At 33.6% G+C, this 22,285-nt stretch overlaps 2 protein-coding genes across 12 annotated transcripts in view; both read right to left on the bottom strand.

Moving 5' to 3' along the window:
- The window catches only part of LOC101900197 (pyroglutamyl-peptidase 1), a 353,702-nt gene extending 350,100 nt beyond the window's left edge, over positions 1 to 3,602 (bottom strand). The window contains exon 1 of the mRNA XM_059129105.1: positions 3,589 to 3,602. The gene's annotated coding sequence lies outside the window, so the exon portion shown is untranslated. The remainder of the gene's footprint in view (positions 1 to 3,588) is intronic.
- LOC101901746 (CUGBP Elav-like family member 4) overlaps positions 1 to 22,285 on the bottom strand; it is a 366,807-nt gene that overhangs the window by 75,088 nt on the left and 269,434 nt on the right. The window lies entirely within an intron of this gene.

Raw genomic sequence — 22,285 nt, 5'->3', positions numbered from 1 at the left:
CCAATTACGACTGAATTTATTCTATAAACCAGTACTTCAAATTTGGTGTAAATCGGTTCAGATATAACTATAGCTCCAATATATATGTTTCAACCGATTTGGGGTTTTAAGTCCACCACATGCGAAATATGAATACAACAAAGATTTTTGGTACCAGTTATCAGATACAGCCCAGATATACCACTTACAAATTTTATCAAGATCGGTACAGATTTGGATATAGATATACATCCCAAATATATTTTCAACCGATTTCGGGTTAATTGTGCACCAAATTTGTCAAAAAGGCCTGAATTTTGGTACATCCTACCCAATTCAGCGTAGAAGGAAGTACATCAAATTTGGAGAAAATTGGTTCAGGTATAGCTATAGCTCCCATATATATGTTTCATCCGATTTGGTGTATAAGTTCCTCACATATATATTCTTAGTCCGAATTCATGTTTATTGTGCAAATAATGGCTAATATCAGCCCAAATGGAGTGAATTTCGGGACGTACGTTTTCATTTTGTGCAACTCGGCTCCGATATGTGAATTTTTTAATATAACCCTTTTCCAATCAATGTCATGCACTCTATAGTAAACTATAAATGCTCTAAAGCCAAATGTTGATAGGTGGTATGATCTACTTAAAATTAATTCTTTTGTTATGGTAGCTCTACTAAATATGTATAGTTCCGTAGGGTAGCATATAGTGGTGTAGGGTATCACTGCCCGCCTTTTGACTTTTCTTGGACTTTTGGAAAACATATTTTATAATAAAATATATTTTTTTATTTTGAAAAATATTTTTAAGTCTTTTTTTGAAGTCGTAATTGTAAATTTTTTTCGGTTTCTGAGAATAATTTTTATTTTTATAATTTGGATTTGGATACATTGATTTTTTTCAATTTAATATCGAAATTCAGGAATCTTTCATATCCAAATTGCCGAAATAAAAAAAAAAAAAAACTAAACCTGAGAACATATCAGCTTGTTGTTGGAATTTAAAGAAAACACTAATAAACGAACTCTTATCTCTAAATCCCAAAGATCTCATCTTGCCCTCCATTTTTTTTTTTCGAATAATTTGTGACAACACTTTCCTTGGATCTATTCAATTTTCACAAATCTTCAATATTGCATTAGCATAATATGCCAGTTTAAACTGCGAAAAAAATACATACAAAACTAACAATCTCTATTACCTCCTCACATAGGAAAACAAATGCATTATCATTTTACTCCAGCAGTGTCACTACTTCCGAAGCAGAAAAAAGAAGAACAAAAAATTATGGGGAAAAAATCATAGTCATAATTTTATTCCTTGTTGTCCTTAGCATAGATTTCACTTGAGAAGAAGAAAAAACGAAGAAGAACAAATACAAAAGCAAAATACTTGACTAGTTCCGTAGATTTTTGTCCGGTATGATTCAATTCCATACGTTTATTTTGTGTGTGTGTTCGTGTGCTTGTATTTAAATTGCTGTTTAAATCAATTTGCTTGGCGTTGAAAGAATACCCAGTTCAGTTTGTTCTTAACCCTCTTTGCAGAAAGAGACAAAGCCAGAATATGGTAACTGCACAAAAGAAGAAGAAGAAAAAAACAAAAGCTTTTCAATTTACTTTTGACTATGAGAAGAAAAATGGACCAAGGAAAAAAAAAATAAAAATCATCTCGCCCAAGGAACGAATGAGGGCTGGAATGGGAAAAGGCGAAGAATGAAAAAAAAAAAAAAAAACACACGGTATGTACTCTTATGACAGACCATTCAAATTTCCGTATTATTTTTTTTTTTTCATTTTCTTCATTTTTCCTCTCCTGCCATTTTTCTTGAAGAGCCTTTTAAGAAATATGATGCTGGGGTTTCTTACATTTTTTTCCTTTTTTTGTTGTAGTTCCTGCCTTTTAAATATTGCAATGCCAGAAATATCCTTTTGCTTTATGGCTTAACACAGAATGAGGGGTGGGTGGGGGAAGGGAGAGAATTTAAAAAAAAATGGGTTTGGGTTGCTCCAATGATTTTTTTAAGGCACAAAAAATGGTTGTGAAGATAACAGGAAAAGGACTTGCATTAAACGAAGAATAAATTGAAGAGGCTGAAATCTTACTATCTTTCCCCCTTCCCCTTTTGCTGCCGCTGCCGGGGTAACCCAACCCTTCAGTTATTTGTCTTTATCTTGAAGCTTCTTGTCATCCTCGTCATCGGCATCATCCTCATCTGCTTTGCTCCAACAACAATTGTTTTGTTTGCATATATTTCTGGCGTTCTTGACGTCCATCTTGGGATTGGAAGGCTGGCCACATGGCTTTAGCATCGTTATGATCATCGTCATATTTTTTCTCTTCGTTTGGGAGATTTTTTTTGCTTTCTTAATATTGGTTTCAAGTATTTTAAGGAATTTGTATTGTACAAAAAAGGACCTTTTGTTATTGCAACAGCCAACCAGCCACGGAACAGTTTATTCAAGTGGTTGGAGAGAAGGCCAAGCTACAAGTAGCATGGCATCCCTTTCTCCAGCGGTGGCCAAAAAGGGTAAGAGCTCTACTCAGTTTTTTCTTCGTTTGGAGTTTTTTTTTCATTCTCTCTAAAGGATATGGCAAAAGGAAGCAAATATAGAATTTATATATATGAAAATTGCTCTAAGATTTTTATCCTTGGCAGCATGGAAGCAAACAACCAGCCATTATTATTTTTATTACTTATTTGCTTTTAATATATCAACCTTTCAAAGACAACGACAGCTCCCATCCAGGGCAGCTATTATTTCACTGCCATCGTCTTTTCTTTCGGCCAAAGACAAACAGCGGTATGTCAGTGCATTTAAGACCAAAAAAACGGATGTCGCCCGGAATCAGTTGTCGTTTAACTTTGAAATTTGAATATCAATAATTTTTTCTTGCCACAGCCAAGACGCTTGAGTTCCATTTGCAATGTGACCCTGAATGTTATTGGAAAAATTTTTGTCTCCATTCTTTTTTTCACTTGAAACAATGGCTGGCTGATGGATGGAGAGAGAAAAAAACTTGACTGACATTCTTTTCTTGATAAATATTTAAATTATTTTTCCATATAGCCACATTCCATTAGCCCAACTTCGTTGTTTTTTTTTTATCTGAAGAATGGGAGGAAATTTCCGGCCCACTCCCCACTTTTTCCAGGCCACTTGAAATGGAAATTTCCATAAAGTTGTTTTTCATATTTTTCTTTATTAGTGCCACGACTACCACCAAGTCGAGGTCTTAGTAGTCCGGGTAATCACTGTCAATGTACTTAGTGTCCATATATTTTGTTTTTCGTTTTTTCCTCTTCTCTTCTGCCATGCTAAGTAGTTGTGATTTTTCTTCGTCTGCTTCGCGGAGGAAAAAAAATAATACAACAATAACTTATGATCCTTATTCAATGTCCTTACATTGTTATTAATAATAAGCCATGCCACCAAGTTTGTAGATGTTTTTGGTTCTTGTTCTCATTTTTGCATCTTATTATTTTAGTTGTTTTTCTTCTTCTGGGGACTTTTTTTGGTGGACATTGGCTGGCCTTATTCATATTAATTTTGAAAGTTTTTAATGACGTGTTTTTTTTTTTTTTGGAGTTTTTTTTATTCTACTTTTTTTGTTGAGGATGATGAAAATCTTTTTAAATCCGACAATTTGTCTGGTATTTGAAATGGATTAAAAAGTGACAGGATTTGTGTTTTGAATAATGGGCGATTTTTGAAGAACAGGAAAGGGAAATTATACCATTTTTTAGTTGAAAAAGTGTGGATTCTGTAAGGGAGGCATTTTGTCATTTGTTGAGATTGCAAAATATCCGAAATTTGGCAAACAATTGTAAAAAAAAAATATTTTATAAAATTTCGAACTACTTATCAGAACTCACGGAGATACATTTTTTAAAAAATGTATCCACCAAGGAATGAAGTTTCTACTATCTCTGCAGTCGGCACGTAACGTAAATTTCTTTGAAAATCACAGTAGCAAGTTGCACCAGATATTACAAAGACCGCCATCTATATTTCAATTTTCCTCTTTCATTAAACAAATGGAAGATATAATGTGTGGCAGCCCCTCGAAAATTTTTAAAATCGCAAGTCTCTCAAAAATCGCGTTAGCAGGACTATAACAATTTAATGAGGCCACCTTGAGCAGAACTAAATCGAGCGCCATCTATACTTAAAACAATTTACTTGTGTTGTTATATACTATGTTATAATTTTTGAATTGAAAATGTTTTCCTTTTGAGAACTAGGCTTCTGCAAAGGTGGACGGAAAATGTAGTCAGAATCGAGGAAATGTACACTACCTATTGGTTGCGAAGGTACTTTTTAGAAATTCCTTTTATCAATACTTCAAATTAAAAAAAGAAACATATATTTAAGGGAAACTACAACGAGAACCATCTAAAGCACTATTGGCTTTATCAAATGTTCATATTAAAAATAAAAAATAATTTTTTCTGAGGGAAACTTCAACGAGCGCCATCTAAAGCACTATTGGCTTTATCAAATTTTACATAGACTGCTTTATGAGGGGACAATTTTCGGTCCTCTGTGATCACAGAAAAAAAGATTGTAGAGAAATATTCGGTTCCGAAATTCGATTTTATTACATGGAAGCTATGCAAAAATGTGGTCCCATATAAAACACTCGACTGCCGAAACAAATAACTACAGTTCACCTAACTCCAACCAAAAATCAATTGATGGAAAACAAGTCATTCGGGGCCAAATTCCGATGTATTTGCAAATTTGATTGTATATCGACAAAACCCAAGGAAAGTCTCCATTTGTCGAGTAGATAACTCAGATATAGTATTGGCGGCATTCCTAGATATTTAAATGACAAAGAACTAGAATCCCTACCAAAATTCGTAGTTTTGTAACAAATTTACATAGAACGCCATCTATATTTAATTTTTTATTTATGACACCTAGCAGTTAATACTTTTTATGTCTCCTTTTAAATAGCTTACCATAGGTGGCATAGACATATGCATCTAAATTTTTTTGCAAGCAGAAATTTCTGTGCATACTTTTAGGTTGTGGAGTTGTATCTCAAATTACACAATGTCTGAAAATATTACAGCAATTTCGCTGACCCTGAATGGTACCTTAGGTATAAAATTATTTGCAGTTTTAAATAATTAAAAGAAACTTCAATCAATTTCTTAATGATACTAACGTACTTATTATTTAGCCGAAAGCTCAAGCAGATGAGCATTTTTTCAATCCTGTTTTATTAACGCATTAAATTTTTTATAGATTTTCTGTCAATTTCACTCTTTACAATCTTCAACATGCTAAGGCCCGCAAGATGCCCGTTTCTTGGCGTAGTTTAAAAGAATACGCTTCAATTTTGAGATGTTAGAAATAACATCTAGCGCCATCTGTTTTTGAAACATTTGCTCGTTTCCGAAGGCCTACAACAGGCATTTTGTAGGCGGAATTTAAAAACAAAACGCTTTAATTTTCCAAAATTCGACATATTTTATCTTTTTTAAAATTGCCAACACCTATTCAATTCTTTATCTATTTTCGCCATTTTTGCATTAGCATTCACACGTTGAATGTATGAATGGTTGATTTTTTCATAGTGCATCCTCAAAATATGCAATATATTTTTGTAAATCTTTTTCATTTCCATATGGCTCATTGGCCCAAAACTTTCGAATATCCAAACATTTCCTATATTTTTATTATTTCCATTCCATTATACCTCATCCGAAAATAAATATTTTTTGTTGTTGTTGCGTTTTTTTTTTACAATTTGCTTGCAATTCAACATTATTTGAAATTTTTATCACACATTCTAAATGTGATGTGCCGGAGAAAAAAAACCTAAATAAAACATAACAATTATATTTACATTTTCTAATAAATATATTTAGAAATCTGGCTGCGTGCGTGCCATATATTCCTGTGCAATTTGTTGAACGATAAAATTCTATGGATTTTCATGAATACAACAAATGAATTTTTATTTTGGCATTTCGTGTGCTTGTGCAGAGTATGAGTGTGCCACAAAATGTTGCATGCACATGCATTTTTCGGGATGCGGCTAAGAAATTTATTTGCATTGAGTATGTGTTGTGGAAAACATACATATAAATTTGGGTGGCCATAACTAATACTCTCGCCCTATGTCGGGTGAGCGGGTCGAGGGGGGCTAGGGTGGTAAAACCCTGGAAATGTAGAAAAATGAAATGGGAATGTTGTGGTTTTGTTATTACGCGTAATTGGACATTTTGCGGCCGATATGACAATTTTGTGGTTCAACTCACACACACACTACCACGTTCATATGTAGATACATGGATGTGTGAATGTAGTGAGGAAATATTTTTGAAAATTTACTGGTATTTTCGAGTTATTGTTGTTGGTTGTTTTTTCTTCTTCTACTACATATTTTATATGAAATACGAAATCATCTAATCTGTTTGAAATTGTTGGCTAGATTATGTACCTGAAATGTGGTTAGCTGTAACCGTGAAAGAGGTATTAGATATAAAAATCTGCTGCATACTTTGTGGCAAGTGATTTTTGGAATTCAAATTTACAAAAGGTTTTTTTGTTTGTCTTGAGATTATTTGGAGTCCCAGACTTATGGTTTCTTGAAAATTTAGAAATATGCGATTTTTTATAAGCTTACCTGCAAAGAGAAGAACAAATAGAGGGGTTTATTAATAAAGGTTAAAATTGATAAAATATTAATTTAATAATTTATCATTATGTCTTTAGTTTTAAATGGAAATTAAATAATTCTATTTAAGTTTATTATTGCAATAAATATTCTGAATTAAAAAATGGATGGAATTGAATGGATAATATAAAAATACTTATGAACTGTTTTTGTATGACGAATTCGAAAGAAAAATACCTATTCCCCAATGTTTTCCGATTTTTTTATATTTATTTATAATAATAATGCTAAGAGAATTTGTGTTTTTTTACTATCGTATCGTCATATATAAATAGGCCTTGATGCTCTTTATTACATATATTTTATTTAAATGAAGACTTTTATTTTTTGAGTACCCTTCAGAGGTTACGAACATAGCTTGGGTTCTGAATTGTTCCAAATTTGCTTCCCGATTTGATTAATTGTTCCTTTTCGTATTTATTTTTGTCCACAACATGACCCACCAACCGCTTTAAATTAAAATACAAGAGAACTGAGACTACTTCGGTAATGTTGGTCCTTAGGGACTGACAAATTTAAAAAACAAAAAATGTCTTAACGTGGAGAATGGAAAGCAAGACAACCGGAAATATCCTGTTTCTTTGAAATTGACTTCTTACATGACCTCAATGAGAAGCTCCTGAAAGATGCCTGGATCTCACTCTTCAGAATGCCTGAATTAATTTACTAAATCAATCTGCCTATAATCTTGTAGGAGGAGACTATCTTGCCTTCAGCTCATCGGGAAACGACTTCTTCACGACTTCTGGTCTTCAACTCATCGGAAAGTACTGACTGACCTTTAGCTCGTCGAAAAAGATTCCCTGACCCCATAGTTCGTCAATGACAGGCCCCTGCGCTCGTCTATAGATACTCCCTGACCTTCAACTCGTCTGTAAGGACTGCTTGGCCGTCAGCTCGCTCGATTATAGAGACTGCCTGGCCCGTCAGCTCTCTCATATATATAGAGACTTCCTAGCGTCTATAAAACTCTTGTCCCGACTCGACTCTCTATAGAGACTCTTGTCTCTTCAGCTCTTCTATAGAGACTCCCTGGTCCGTCAACTCATCCATAGAGACTTCCTGGTCCGTCAACTCATCTATAGAGACTCACTGACCCGTCAACTCGTCTATAGAGGCTCACTGACCCGTCAACTCGTCTATAGAGGCTCACTGACCCGTCAACTCGTCTATGGAGACTCACTGACCCGTCAACTCGTCTATAGAGACTCACTGACCCGTCAACTCGTCTATAGAGACTCACTGACCTGTCAACTCGTCTATAGAGACTCACTGACCCGTCAACTCGTCTATAGGGACTCACTGACCCGTCAACTCGTCTATAGGGACTCACTGACCCGTCAACTCGTCTATAGGGACTCACTGACCCGTCAACTCGTCTATAGAGACTCGCTGGCCTTCAGCTCGTCTAAAGAGACTCGCTGGCCTTAAGCTCGTCTGTAGAGAATCGCTGGCATTCAGCTCGTCTATAGAGACTCGCTGGCATTCAGCTCGTCTATAGAGACTCGCTGGCATTCAGCTCGTCTATAGAGACTCGCTGGCCTTCAGCATTTTTGTGGCATAACTTTTACGGGTTCTATAAATACACGTTCGATTAAAACAATTGTAAGGAGGGCCTTAAAGTATGCTACAAAAATTGCTAAAACATAAATGTGAAAACTTACACTAATCTTGCGCTTATACGTGCTTAATTACCGATTGGAGCCTCAAATGTTTTGATACAAATTTAGTAGCCCCGAATCCTTTATCTTTTTTTTGACACATATAACAAGCACCTCTTTACCAACAGCGATTTTCTGTTTTCCTCTTCCACTCAATGTCAACAGATGACGCTCTGTAGAAATTTTGTACTCCATGAAAATTCTTTACTTAAGGTCCGATTACTCTTGATTTTAGAATAATTTCAAAGCGACATACTTTTAGACGCTCTCAATTTTTTTTAACTTTTTTCAAACTTTTGTTTAAAATCACATATTACACGCCGGACAAAAATTTAATTCCACCACAAACAAAATCCTGCAGCTACATTATTGCATTAAGATAACCCGCTGTGCTTTTTAATTATGGACGAACATTTTAATATAAACAATAGCTGGCGCTTTGATGCGAACTCTTTCAAGAGCACCCCAACTGGTTACTCATTTAAGGATATTGCTATTGTAGTGGTGATTGTTTGTAGCATAAAAACTAAAATAATTTGGTTTAAAGGCAATTAGAATCCAGATTTTATAATGTGCCACAAAAAAAAGAGCAAACAACAACCCTATTATAATTATGTTGGCCTCCTAAAAGTATACTTTAATTTAGCTGTCAAAAGCATACATCACCAGGTATTGTTTTTTTTCTGGCTTGCTTCCTTGCCGTGGGATATTAAATATAAACTGTTATTATTTATTTTAAAAATATTTTAAGCTTAATTTAATTAATTGTTTTGTTGTTGTTGCTGTTGATGATGTGGGAATAGCGATATTTTTCTGCGACTTCTCCCCTCTGTGCTGTGCATTGCTGTGACAGCTAGTGAAAAACAAAGAGCTTAAGGCTAAAAATATAAATTGTGTTGTACTACCACAAAATTGAAAAGAGAAAAAAAAAAACGAAAATTATATGTTGCATAAAAAAGGGGAAAATTGCATATTAAACATCAAGAACACACACACAAGCATGCATGCATGTCATTTTAGGCCCGAAAGCGTTTTCGGAGATAATGGAAGTTGAATGAAAAAAATGTGTAGGGTAAGCGATAATCTGTGAAGGGAAAGGGTTGGAGTTTGTTTTTAATTACCGTTTGACTTTCAAATGCATATGAAACATTAATTAACAATAACTGAAGAAGATTTGAAAACAAAAGGCCAAGAACGATAAATACAGGTAGGTTGGGAAAAATTCGTTATATGTCCATGGAGTCTGGGCCACGAGACTAGAATGTTTTGATTTGTCCAAATAAATGCGCACTGTTATCATTAAATTTTAATTATTTTCCATATTTGCCTATAATTATGCAACTTTTTGTGGAACACAACCAAGAAAAAGACTTTATAAAAGCTTTGCAGCATTTTTTATTATTTGGTAAATTAAAAGTAACTTCATATTTGTTTTCATTCAAAACTTGTCTCCAGTTCGGTTGGATCATTATTCAAAGCTTGTTCCCTTCACTCAATTGTGGTTGGCATATTTTTCCATGTCTTATATGTTTGTGGCAAAAATATGTCCCAGTAACCACTTTTCATTATTTTGCAAATTTGAAAATTTTTTCATTACCAACGATTTTTTCAACACACACACACAGCCATGCATACCTTCATTATTGTACTGACATTGTTTGCATTGATGCTGCCGCCCGCCATGGCTTGTCTCTCGTTATGCGTTCACTCCGATGGCTGTTGTTATTATATGTTTTGCTTATTTACTTTATTAAAAATTAATAAATTTTCACCAAATACCGAGATTGTGATTAAAATTCATGCCTAAGGTCTATTTGCACGGATGCAATTTAATTTATAAATATTGAAAAGTGTGTGTGTGTGCGCATATGTGTGTGTGTTGAAAAAACTCCCATATACCCTGAATTGATTCGTTGGTTTAAAAAAGGCACGTTTTCGTAAATTATTTTTTGTTGTTGGTGTTTTTGTTGTTGTGAGTAAATAAATATTGGTATATGTGTAGATATAAGATGGGGTAGCTAAATCTATATACATATATAAAAGAGTAGTGAAATAACTGACTGACTGACAGACCGAGAACGATTTTTAGAAATTCGAACTAAAAGGGTACGAAAAGTACTAAAATGTACCAATACTTAGTATTGGACAAATGGAATGAGCTAGAATTCTGAAATTTGGAATGAAAGTCACTGATGGAGCGCAGGATAGATGCTCCAATGGATTTTGGAAAATTCGAACTCTAAAGTTACGAAGAGTTCTGAAATGGTTCTAAACTTTTAAAATGTTACCAGTTGGTAGTAGGTGAACAGATAGAGCTAAAAACATGGAATTTGGTATGAGAATTTAAAAATAAGTTCGTTATATGAAGATAGTTTTGGATATGTGTACTAATTTTGCGAACTGTACTTAATGGTACCAAATTTGCAACATTATATCTTATCTGTTGGTAGTAGGTTTGAGATAAATATGTGGTTTTGGGAAATGTGTAGAACAAGTGAGCGACAAGTACTAAATGGTACTATAATTTGTACAATTTGGTATTGGGTGAACAGATAGGGCTTGCAGTTTGAAATGTTGTATAAGGGTCGCTGTTCATTTGTAGCCTGGACATACGGAGGTTGTATCGGAAATGTGTACCATAATTGTACGAAAAGTACTGAATGGTTCAATATTTGGTCTTTGAAATTCTGAAAATTCGAACTACTTTTAAAATGGTACCATTAGGTATTATGTGAACAGATAGAGCTTGAAATTTGATATCAGAATCAAAGTTGGAAAATAAGTTTGTTATATAAATGTGGTATTCGAAATGTGTACTAAGTCTGCGAACCATACAAAATGGTACTAACTTTGGAACAGTTTGGTTTAGGGGTGAACGAACGAAGCTGGAAATTTTTGAAATTTTGTATTGGAGTAGCCCAATTTTATTTGTACGAAAAGTGCTAAAAGGTACTAAATTTCGTATTGGCTGAAGGGTTAGTCTTAAATCCTCATATTTGGTATTGAGGTCTCTGTTGGTATCTGGTGGTGGTTTTGGAAATGTGTACTTTTATTGTACGAAAAGAACTAAATAGTTCTAAACTTGGTGCTTAAGTTATGGAGGTGGCTTTGGAAATGTGTCCAATGGTTGTTCGGAAAGTACTAAATTGAACTCAATTTAGTATTGGGTGAATGAATTGATCTGAAATTTGAACGTCATTATTGATGTGCGTGGTTAAGATATGAAGGTGGTTTTTGGAAATGCGTCATATAGCTATTCGAAAAGTACTAAATAAAACTCAATTTGGTATTGGGTGAAGGGACAGAGCTGATATTCTGAAATTTGATATTGAATATTGAGTTCACTGTTAGTTTCTGGGGTTTACATATGAAGCCTTTAAGCCTTTGGTCATAAAAATTGGATGTGGGTTCATTGTGCAATGGTTTTTACTAATATCCTCCACTGTTATCTTCAAAATTACCGATTTTGAAAGATTCTTTCCTAAAAAGGAACATATCAAACATTGAAAATCTGAAAATTAAGTACGACGTATTTTGTCAAACTGAACAAATTGTGAATTTTAAGTACTTAAAAGGCCCATCACAAACTGTTAGAACGAATCTAAAAATTTAAGGTGGAGTTTTCACTTGCGAAGTAGAAGTAAATTTTGTAAGGACCTATAAATTCTTGATTTTTGGAAAAAATATATTTTTAATACTGAATTTTCTGATGCCCTTTAAATAACATTTTTACAAAACCTTTTCTGTTATACCTTTACCCCATCTAATATACGCTTGTATATATGAAAATACCTGTTCCCATATTCGCTCCTTACTTTTAACCTCAACGGTGTTTTTTCATAGATAAATATGATTGGAGAAAAATTGATATATTTATATAAATATTGTGTTTGAATGCATTTTTATGTAAATATTTAAATTTGTTGAATATTTCAATATGGAGCAAAAAAAAAAACGATCCAAAAAAACAAATAATCAAGTTTTACAATTCGATTTGCATGGTTGGAGAGAAAAGTATGCAAATAAACAAACAAGGATTTAATTATTTTAAAGGGTGATGTCCACAAAGGATTAATGTTAAGATAATATTAAATGCCGAAAAGTAGGCAATAGAAGTTGAGACTTACAACAAAAAAGAAGTAAATGTCAATATGTCTTTGATGAAAATCATGGATTAAAAAGTATGTAACAAAAAAGTATCATTAAATCGCTTAAAAGTATGCAAGACAAACATTAACTAACAATTTTTATTGCTTATTTTTAGGCGCATGCTTTTTAATTCCATGACTTATCTTGGTGATAAAGATATATTGATTTCAATTTCGTTATTAGTCCTAACTTCCATTGCATACTTTTCGGCCAATTCTTATTTGAATGATGACTTGATTGATGGTTTGTAGCTTAAACAAGCCAATTATCTTTCAATAATTCCAATCAAACAAATATTTTGACGTTCTCATTTTTACCTACCACCACACAAAAAATTAAACATAATTAATTAAGCTTGACGACCATGGCCATTCACTTAGCTATGGCATTAAAATGTTTATTTGTTATTTCGAGGAAAAAAAATGTTGCATTGAAAATGGAACTTATTTTAATCATGCCAATAATAAGCTTATTACAGAGTTAAATATTTTTTTTCTCTGTTTATTATATTTTTCCATAAAACCCTTCATTAAATATCAATGTTTGTGGGAAAACATATTAAAAAACAATAACGTTGAAAAAAAAAAAACAGTAAACACTTTGACGAAGCCGTTTTTTAATAAATATATACGTTTTTTAAAATACCCAACGCAACTTCTCTTTGGCCCGTCTCCACCATGGTCTATGTTATTAATTACCGTTTTTGTATGTATGCGTTTTATTAACGGGTATGTAGGTGTGTGTGATTTCGTATTTTTTCATTTGTTTGTGATAATTATGATGAATTTTCATAGCGAAAACAAAATGATAATTTTTAAAGCCGGAAAGTAGGCTTACCGTATTATCTCAGTGAATGCCTAATTGTATGCTTTAAATAATTTCCTTTTATCAAAGTTAAATGAAATGGCCCAGTGTGAGCGAATTAAATATTAATAATTATTTTAAGAGGATAATTATTGGACAAAAGCTTTAATAGAAAACAAAATCAAATATCAAAGGTTTTGTTGAGGTGAACATGAATTTAAATCTTTTTTGCCATTTTTGTACTTTTTTTTTTTAAATTGAGATTTTTTTTGGAAAACATAAATTAATGGCTTTTTGGCATTTATAAGAATAAAAAATGATATCAATTTAAACAGGAATTAAAGGGACTATAAAAAGTATTGATTTATATACCAAGAATATTTTTTGGTGGAATATTTTAACCCTCAAGCGAGTCAACAAAGGGGGCATATTTGTGATCCTTTTTCAAAATATTCTTCGACATTATTTGTCATAAAATTCTATTATGGATTCTAGAAGCTGTCAAGAGAACACATTTTGGATTTTATGTCGTATTTTGCGTCAAAGAATATGGAAAACATGACCAACGTAGGAAATATTTGAAATTGGAGTTATCCTTACAAGAGACTATCTCAACCGGTGGACCGGTATGACTCACTTTACTGTTCCGTTAATTCTGGATGTAAATCAAAGATCTTTATCAAATTCCAAAGCTCTATTCTACATATTGCGAATCATACCCCAAAGTATAGAGTTCCCTTTGTATATGGTGAGGACAATATAAGTGTATTAAGAATATTTGGCCTAAGAACCCAAAACCGCATTGTAATTTTGATCTTAAGGCGAATACTATCAGGCCCACTTGGCATTTTCCAAAGCTCAGACTGGCTGTTGAATAGAGAAATTTTAAGAAAATTTGCAGCGAATTAGGAAAAACGCTATTTTTTTTAAAAATAACCAAGGTTTTTTATTTACATGCACGTATCGCAAATATTTTTTTGCTCAGAAACTCACAAGAAATTTGGAATTTGGAAAGGAATTCATTCTTTGATACTTTCCCCGAAAATTGAAATATAAAGGTCGATTTTGACTCGGACTGAATACACGTTACATTAACAGCAAAAAAAGCCAGCACATAATTTTCACTTTTGGTTTATAAAAATTGAAATTTCCATAAAACTATTGTTCATAAACATATGGTTTATTTTGAAACTTATAATGAAATTTTGTGCAGAATATTTCTTTCTTTAACCACCTCCACATAAAATGAACTTCTATGCAACTTTCAGACTTCAACTCGAAAAAAGTCTGAGGAAAATTGAAAAAAATTATGTTTTTTTTTTTAACATTGATGCAAATATTTTTTCGATTATAATGGAAATAGAGATTTCTTCTCTTTGAAGACTTATAGTAAAATTTGATGAAGAATATTTTTTTCTTTGACGTCATCCTTCTAAAATAATGTTTTCTTGGAGATTTGTGGATAAACTCACAAAAGGTATAGGTTTAGCCCTAAAATATGCTTTTAATTTTTATGAATTCCTGGCATCATGGTAAGATTTAGCCTATTGACGACTTCTACAGTACACTCTTTTTACTTGATACGATCCCGTATAAAGGGAGTTTTTAACCATATTATTAAAAAAGGACCAAAAAGGGTATCATTTTCGGCCAAAATATTCCTCGTATTTGCATTGCAATATTGCCGAAGCCACAATAAATTATATACCTAAATTGCATGAATTTCGAGGGATATGTATTCAAAAATTTCCATAAGTGTGGGAGAGGCGGGAATTTGGGCCTCATTTTAGGTTCCTTTGTGATGTAAACTTTCAAAACGCCTATACCCGTGTCTTCTTTTTTAGTTCTTCTTTCATAATCTGCAGGATTTTCTTCGTAGATATTGAAAATATTGAATTTAGTGTTTTCCAAAATGCAATGAACTAGAATTTATATTTTTGAAAATTATTATTCTTTCTCAATACTGCAAGTATCTACTTCAAAAACCTTTCCCCAAGAATACCCTTCGTTTCATTTTCATCCTTAAAGTATGCACCACACAATAATTAAGTCAACTTATGTTGTTAATGCTTATATTACCAGCGGAAGAAAAGTGAAGCATTTATTGTGGCCATTAGGTTTTAGAATCTCAATGGCTACCATCCGCTGGCTTCTTTTGCGATTCAACATGAGGCGTCACGAAACAACTCATTTTGCCAGGCAATTGTGTTTGCTGTGACAAACATATGCCGATGCTAGTTTTATTTCTTTGTTTTTTAAAAACCGGATTGTTAGGCTCGTAACTTCTATGTACATTCATTTGTATGTACGTATGTATGTATGTACGAGCAAACATTTCAACCACAGACATGTTAATTTTTGAACTGTTAACACTCTAATGCCAACATAATTACGCTGACATGCAGTGCAATTTCAAATGGCTGTCTGTGGGTCCGTCTGTCTGTCTGTCTGTCCCTGAGTCTCCCTGCCTGTCTGTTTGCATGTTTGTCAGTTAGCTGGTGGGCCTGTCTATTTTCCATGCTGTTGATATGTTGAATGGAGTCACATTGTTGTGCATATGTGTGTGTGTGACTGTCTAAATGCGGCTCAAGCTATTTATACTCACTTAGGGAACACGAAATAAGACTAATGACATTGTGCTCAACGCGAACATGCAACAAAATCCTAATGAAATACTTCATATATGTATATCAAGCCGCCTGGTTGGAAGGCAACTTTATTTGCCAATTGTCGGTTGTGTATGACAATGTTGGGACAGTGGATGGAAATGGAGACGGAATAAATGGCTTTTTGGTTTAAATTTCAAAGAGAAAATTGAATAAACCCTTAAGTTATGCAATAATTTCTTAAAGTATTTTATGTTATTGATTTAAGCTCTCAAATGATACAATCACAGAGAAGTTAGTTAGCAGCTATGGTCGAAGATTTTCGAATTATGTTCATTTTCACTACAAAGATCCAAAATACGACGGACGGGCATAGGAGTAGTTTTGAACAGCCCCTAAAAGTATGTATAAAAATGTTACTTCATATTTAATAACAGTTGTATTAAAAAAGAAAAATTTTTCTCTAAGAACACCTAAGAGTAGGCTTTATAAATACTCTCTAACGTAACATACTCTCTACATACAACATACATATAAATATTGCGACTAGCACGCAGTATTTTAAAGGGTTCATTGAAACCTTGCATAGACATTGATACTACACCTAGGATGTTTAATTCTGATAACGCATATATCGGCCTATGTCAATTTATAGCCTATATAAAGGCTTGCAATTTTTTTAATGTTTCAGAGACAATTCCTAACAGAATAAGCTTTACTTTTCATACACATATGCAGGTTGAGATGAAAGAACTACAACCAACTTTAGAGTGCTTTCATTTCTAAGCCACTCGTCTGAAAGATGTTAAAATTATTCCAGTGACAGCTCATTATATTGTTTACAAGCGCTTTTTAGTGGGAAATTTCCACAAAAATAGTTATTCGTGATGGAATTCAAGCGTTATAGTTTGATTTCTCTATATTTGGCTGGAAAACCACAAGTGGCTATCGTTAGAGCATTTCAGCATTTAAATGTGAATAAATCTTTTGTGTCTCGTACCATCGCTCGTTACCGTGATACTGGTAGCGTAGCCAGACGCGAAGGAAGTGGACAGAAGAAAAGAGCAACATCAGCAGAAATGGTTCGAAAAGTAAAGCAGCGACTTGATCGAAACCCTCGTCGCAGTGACCGAAAAATGGCTCGTGAGCTGAACATATTGCAATATTCCATTCGGCAAATATTAAAAAATAAGCTCGGGGTAAAGCCATTGATATTCCAAGAGGTGCAAGAATTTACACCGCAACAGATATAAAATAGACTCAAAAGATCTAAAGAGTTGCTTGGCTTGGCCGAAAGTGGTGAACTGCCGAATTTGGTTTTCCCGGATGAGAAAACATTCGTTGTCCAGCTGTCTGTAAATAAACAAAATGATCGTGTTTACTTGTCAAAGAGGTCAGCTGAAAACGTGCACCAGAACTCAAGCGGCCATGGTGATGGTCGCTCTCGAATGCCGAATATTATCGCGAATATATTCTGGAAGGTGTATTAAAGCCTTGGGCACACAAACATTTTGGTCGCAGACCTTGGACATTCCAACAGGACTCAGCACCATCGCACTTAGCACGCGCCACGCAAGAACTGTTACAAAATGAGGTTCCTCGCTTCATTTCCAGCGCACAATCTCCGCACCAAAATCTCCGGATACCAATCCGTTAAACTATTGTGTCTGGAGTATTTTCGAAAGCAAGGTAGGCACTAAAAAATACCAAAGTGTCGATCACCTCAAGCAAACTCTTTGCCGGGATTGGACCAAAATTACGCAGAGCAACATTCGGTCAGCGTGTGACGGTTTCATTGGCCGTTTGAAGGCCATAATTCGTGCCAAAGGTGACCAATTCGAACAAATCTAAACTTATTCTATAATTTGATGCTATTTTCGACAAATTTTGCTTTCATTCCAAAAAATTAAAAAAAAATGTAAAAATTATGGCATTTGACTTGGTTGTAGTTTTTTTCTATCTCACCCTGTATATCGGTCTATGTCAAGGTACAGTCCACATAGCAGTACCTTAAGACTTGCAATGATTTTGAATGTTTCAGAAAGTTTTCCTAACAGAATAAGCTCTATTTTTTATGAACATATATATTTTTAAAGTAGCTGCCCAAAAGTAGGCTCTGAAATTTACTTTGTAGTCATTTTAATATTATTTTCTAGTGTTTTGATTATTTCTTCAAGATTTTTAATTTTATAGAGAGCAAATCGTAAAAAAATCATCAAGAATCTTATAATTTTTAAAATCCACCGAAAGTATGCTTTGAATTTGCTTTTTTGTCTTAATATTTTTTTCTGAATGTTTGATTATTTCATTGTTTTTTTTATGTTTATTTAAAATCCCGAAAAAAATTATTTTTTTAATAGTCCCCCAAAAGTATACTTTTATTATTTAAATATTATTTCCTGGATGTTTGATTCATTGATTTTAATTCTTTGTCTATGCCAATTCAAAAAAAATATCTTTTGTTAAAAAAAATCCCTCCGAAAAGTATGCTTTGGATATTAACCTAAACCACTGTTCCCATTATGTATTTTTTTTCACAATTGTATATATTTCCTTTTCATCCTGTTGAAGAATGAATTTATGAAACTTTTACAAGTGCATAACAGCCGTTAGTCTATGTGTTCACATTTGCCAACTTTTAACCGCAAAACAATTTCTATTTGCATAGCATATTATTAGGCATATTTTACTTTCGCTACCTCAAGGCAAAAGGCAAAGAAGTTTGCAATAGTGTTAGAGCATTTAATTGTTAACATAACTTGACTTTTTAAGTCGAATGCTAGGTAAATAGATATTCTCACACACACAAACACACATACATGAAGTAGCATTGTCATATACATATGTATATCTCTGGTTAATATTGCAATGTTAAACCTCAAAATTGAAATGAAGTTCATTTAACAAAGAATATTAATGCCATTCTGCCAAGCACATTTCCTAAGTGGCATAGACGAATTTAGTTAATGTTAATCGCATAAGCTGTCATTATCTTTCAAAAAGCTTAGTTCAACTTGAATATTGTCTAATGTCATGGTTAGCTGGGTGAATTGTCATAAGCCTTAGACTCTGCTATGGGTTATTTGCTCATTGCTGTTGGTGGTTAACTCTTTTTGCTGTTGATGTTGTTGGTCTTGTTGGCAATTGTCTTCATCATTAATAGTTAAGCATAATTGTATATGCTTATGTATGAGTAGATAGTTGTGTGTGTGTGTGTGTGTGTGCATGTAAATAAGTATGTCTACAAATGTGTTTGCATGTTAGTTTTGTGGTTGTGTCATTAGCATAAATGTTCAACAAGATGATGTTATTATCCATTTTAAGTAAGTGTTGTTTAAACACCTTAATGCCTCTTAAATTTCATGGTACATACATATGCGTGTGTGTTTAGGTGTGTAAGTGATGGGAGTCTAAAGGTATGGTAATGCTACATTTTTGTAATTTTTGGAAAGATTGTAAAGGCCGCAAATAATTTTTTTTTTAAATTTTTAAAGGTCATAAATTCTCAATAAATTGAAATATCCTAAAATTTTTAAAATTTTCAAGTAGCCAAAATATATTCTAAAAAATATTTTTCATTGCTTTAGTTTCATATTTTATTTCTTAATTGACTATTGAAGCCCAAACCTTGAAATTTAATTAAGGCTTATAAATACCTTCGATTACAGAAGAACGTTTTTAGGAAACTATTGAGGTTTTGTAAACAGAGCCTTTACAAAAATTCCCAATAGTGGATGATTTAGTGTGATCCTGAAAGTATGCACCACTCTTAATGAAGCCAAAATTTTTATTAATGCAGTTTATTAAATACGAAAATTCATCCTTATTTTACGATAACAGATCAGGCAAGAGTCATATGTTAGGTGGATTTTGTCAACTTTATTTTTTCATTTATATAGCAGATGCTTTTTAGTATAGTGCAAATTAATAAATGGAATTGAACAGTATATAGCATACGTACAGGGTGAGATAAAAAAACTGCATCCAACTTCAGACTGCTTCCATTTCTAAGATACTTGTCCGACAGCTGTTACAATTATTTTAGTGACAGCTCATTATATTGTTTACAAGCCTACAAAAGCATTTTGCTGAGAAGTTTCCAGAAAAAAAGTTATTCGTGACGGAATTCAAGCGTGATACTGTGTGATTTTTTTATATTTGGCTGGAAAACCACAGGGGGCTATCGTTAGAGCACTCCAGCATTTAAATGTAAATAAATATTTTGTGTCTCGAAACATCGCTCGTTATCGTGATACTGATAGCGTAGCCTGACGTCAAGGAAGTGGACGGAAGAAAACAGCAACATCAGCAGAAATGGTTCGAAATGTAAAGAAGCGACTTGATCGAAATCCGCGTCGCAGTGACCAAAAATGGCTCGTGAGCTGAAAATATCGCAATATTCCATTCGGCAAATATTGAAAAAGGAGCTCGGAGTAAAGCCATTGCAATTCCAAAAAATGCAAGAACTTACACCACAACAGAAAGAAAATAGACTCAAAAGCGCTAAAGAGTTGCTTCGCTTGGCCCAAAGTGGTGAACTGCCGAATTTGGTTTTCTCCGATGAGAAAACATTCGTTGTCCAGCAGTTTGTAAACAAACAAAATGATAGTGTTTACTTGCCAAAGAGGTCAGCTGAGAATGTGCACCTTCGGTTGGCTACCACCTTCTGCTCATATTAATCGACCGTGGCATCAGAATAAATGCCGAATATTATCGCGAAAATATTCTGGAGGGTGTATTAAAGTCTTAGGCACGCAAACATTTTGGCCGCAGACCTTGGACATTCCAACATTACTCAGCACGCGCCACCCAAGAATGGTAAAAAAGTGAGGTTCTTCGCTTCATTTCCAGCGCACAATGGCGCAACAAAATCTCCGGTTACCAATCCGTTCGACTACTGTGTCTGGAGTATTTTGTAAATTAAGGTTGGCATTAAAAATACCAAAGTGTCGATCACCTCAAGCAAGCGCTTCGCCGGGAATGGGCCAAAATATCGCAGAGCAACATTCGGGCAGCGTGTGACGGTTACATTGGCCGTTTGAAGGCCATAACTCGTACCAAAGGTGACCAATTTGAACAAATCTAAACTTATTCTAAAATTTAATGCTATTTTCGACATTCTTGGTTTCATTCAATTAAATTAAAAAAAATGTAAAAAATAATGGCGTTTGATTTTTTGCAGTTTTTTATCTCATCCTGTTCTATGCAGTTTTTGTGTAATTTTGTAAGCCCATAAAAGTATGCTATAAAAATGCAAATTAATATTAATAAAAATGCAATTAAACAGACCTCCGTGATCTCAAATTTTTTGTTTCCAAAATATTAAATCAACCCTTTTTTCATTTCATACCCAAATCTCTGTCATTACTTGCACACCTTGTACTAAAAACGTCCACAAAAACCGCCCACCGAAAAATCTCTACCAAAAATTTTCAAATTAATTTTATTTCAGAAAATTAGAATCTATTTTAAGGCTTAAATTCATTTTACACATGACTGGCTGCCTGGTTGAATAATATTAAAGGCTGTTACAACAATGCAATGTTCCATTAGAGCAAGGTAGCTGCCAAGCGCTTTTGCTGGCTGCCAAGCTGATTATTGTTATTAGAGGCAATGTATACACGCCCACCACCAAGCCGCTCCACCCCCTGCCGCAAATGCCGCCAACTACCCGGCAACCTCTACCATGGCTTCGGCGGCTTTTCTATATTGTATTATTATTTTTATGCTAATCACAAATAATTTTAATTAACAACCAGTACTTAAAATGTAAACAAAAACCGAACCGAATTTTCATTAGCGCTCCACAAAATTTTGGCTGAAACATCAAATAAGCCAACAAAATACCAATTGTGTAATTAGATCAACACATACACACACACTAATGTACACGCGCACAATACCCAGAGATACATTTTGGGGTTTTGGGGGGGTGGGCGTACAGGGGTGTATGTGTGTGTGTTGTTCTTTCATGTTTGCCTTTGTAAGCATATATAAACATAAAACAATTATTATTTGCTTAAAAGCGAGATTTTCACAATTAACTTAAATATAAGCCACTACATTGAGTGCAGTACACATTCACACACATACGCACACAAAAAGTCTATGTAAGTACATTGCATAACAATTAGGTATGGAGTTAGGATTGATAATTATGGTTACGAAATTCAATTTTGAAATCAAATTTTTGTTCGGAAAAGTAAGCCCCATTGTAGGCATTAAATGAACGAATTTAAGAAAAAATATTGCATACCTTAAGGATATTCAATTTTTTCATTAGATATTATTTCAACATTTATTTCAACCATATATATTTACGTTGTTGGCCAGGAAGGTTTCAATACATTGGATATCATAATCTGAGGAAGTCCCAAAAGGC

Source organism: Musca domestica, unplaced genomic scaffold, assembly GCF_030504385.1.
Source record: "Musca domestica strain aabys unplaced genomic scaffold, Musca_domestica.polishedcontigs.V.1.1 6, whole genome shotgun sequence".
NCBI lineage: Eukaryota > Metazoa > Arthropoda > Insecta > Diptera > Muscidae > Musca > Musca domestica.
The sequence above is the reverse complement of the archived record's forward strand: the minus strand, read 5'-3'. Positions and strand labels throughout refer to the sequence as shown.